Source organism: Rhinopithecus bieti, unplaced genomic scaffold (assembly GCF_001698545.2).
Source record: "Rhinopithecus bieti isolate Rb0 unplaced genomic scaffold, ASM169854v2 scaffold_61465, whole genome shotgun sequence".
NCBI classification, from domain to species: domain Eukaryota; kingdom Metazoa; phylum Chordata; class Mammalia; order Primates; family Cercopithecidae; genus Rhinopithecus; species Rhinopithecus bieti.
In genome coordinates, this window is record NW_016824041.1 from 747,992 (window position 1) to 749,636 (window position 1,645).

Below are 1,645 nucleotides of genomic sequence, written 5' to 3' on the forward strand. Positions count from 1 at the left end.
CAGTTCTGCCAGTGAAGGCTCAAGTGCAGAATAAAGACTTCATTGATAGCTGTGATCTGTGTTTTAAGGCAGGAGGCTACTTCAAGGACTATTCTTCAATGGTTCAGGCTTTTAGATTACCTTCTGCAGGCTAAAGACTTTATATCTTTTAGAACCTGAAGGGGAAGAGCCAGGAAATATCTCATGTTTCAGTGGGACATTGAAAGTTCATATTCACAGTGAAAGAATCTGGCCCATTTTACTGGTTCCTTGATCTCATTTTCCAGTGATTTTAGATCAAGGCTCTTAACCTTTAAGATAATGATTTATTGGTAGAGCCTAAAACCCCATACCTGATACGGTTTTTTTTTTTCACAGCAGAGACAACTGAACATTTATTTTTGTGCCTTTCTTCCTACATGTATTTCAAGTCTTTTCAAAACAAGGCCCCAGAAATCTCCAGATTCAATTATGTCCCTGGGCTTGGTCCATTGCTACAGGAGTCTTAGGGAGCCTGTACAAATGCTTGAGTTACTCATTCAGCAACAATTAAACCCTAAGATAGAAGATATGACAAAGCAGGACTCCTTCCTCCATGGCATGTGCTGATTTCAGACGAGGTGGCAGCCAATGTAGAAAATATTAGAATTTTTCCTTGGAACTGGAGTGTGATGAGAGGTGCTTGCCATGAACATAACCTACTGTCTTTTCTTTGAAATTTCCTTTCTGTTTTTGAAGGTAAAACAGGAAATAATCTTCTCTGAAGATACTTGATAATAATTCCCAAAAAAAAACAAAAACACGTGCTTCCCCTGCACTGTGCTTTCAGATATTCTGGCTCTAGTTCAGCTGGTGGATGAGCTGATTGATGCACTCACCCTGATAGCCAGGTAAGCCCATCTCTCTGAGAAAGCCCACTCTATTCTTGGCAGTGTGACAGGCCACTGAGAGGTGGAAAGGGTGCAAGGATCATGAGATCTCCTGGAAATACTTCTGGGGAGGGCAATTTCATGAATGAGGTCTTCCAAGCAAATGACACCAAACTTCCCCAGGTGCTCCTCAATCACTGTGTTGTCCGTCAGAGGGATGGTCTTATTTTCGACTGTGGCTTGTCGACATTTCAAAATGAGTTCCCAGACAAACTTCCCAGGTGGAAATCCCTGGGTCACATAAGGTCCCACTATATGAAGCATTTTTAAGTTCTGGGGGGTGACTTTTACAAAGACATCACTAAAAATTTTCTTCAGGCGAAGCCTTGCAATGGTTCTCTGCACCAGTAAACTCACACCATTAATCCTTTCAATGAGTACAACAAAGGCCAAGGAGCCTGTAATTTCAGCACTTTGGGAGGCCGAGGCAGGAGGATCACCTGAGATAGGGAGTTTGAGACCAGCCTGGCCAACATGGCGAAACCCCATCTCTACTAAAAATGCAAAAATTAGCCAGGCATGGTGGTGCATGCCTGTAATCCCAGCTACTGGGGAGGTTGAGGCAGGAGAATCACCTGAACTCAGGAGACAGAGGTTGCAGTGAGCTGAGATCACGCCACTGCACTCCAGCCTGGGCAACAGAGTGAGACTCCGAAGGAAGGAAGGAAGGAAGGAAGGAGGGAGGGAGGGAAGGAAGGAGGGAGGGAGGGAGGGAGGGAAGGAAGAAAGGAGGGAAG

At 44.6% G+C, this 1,645-nt stretch overlaps 1 pseudogene; it reads right to left on the reverse strand.

Moving 5' to 3' along the window:
- Positions 1–819: 819 nt before the first annotated feature.
- Positions 820–1,645, reverse strand: part of LOC108522002 (60S ribosomal protein L7-like 1) — a 1,391-nt pseudogene continuing 565 nt past the window's right edge.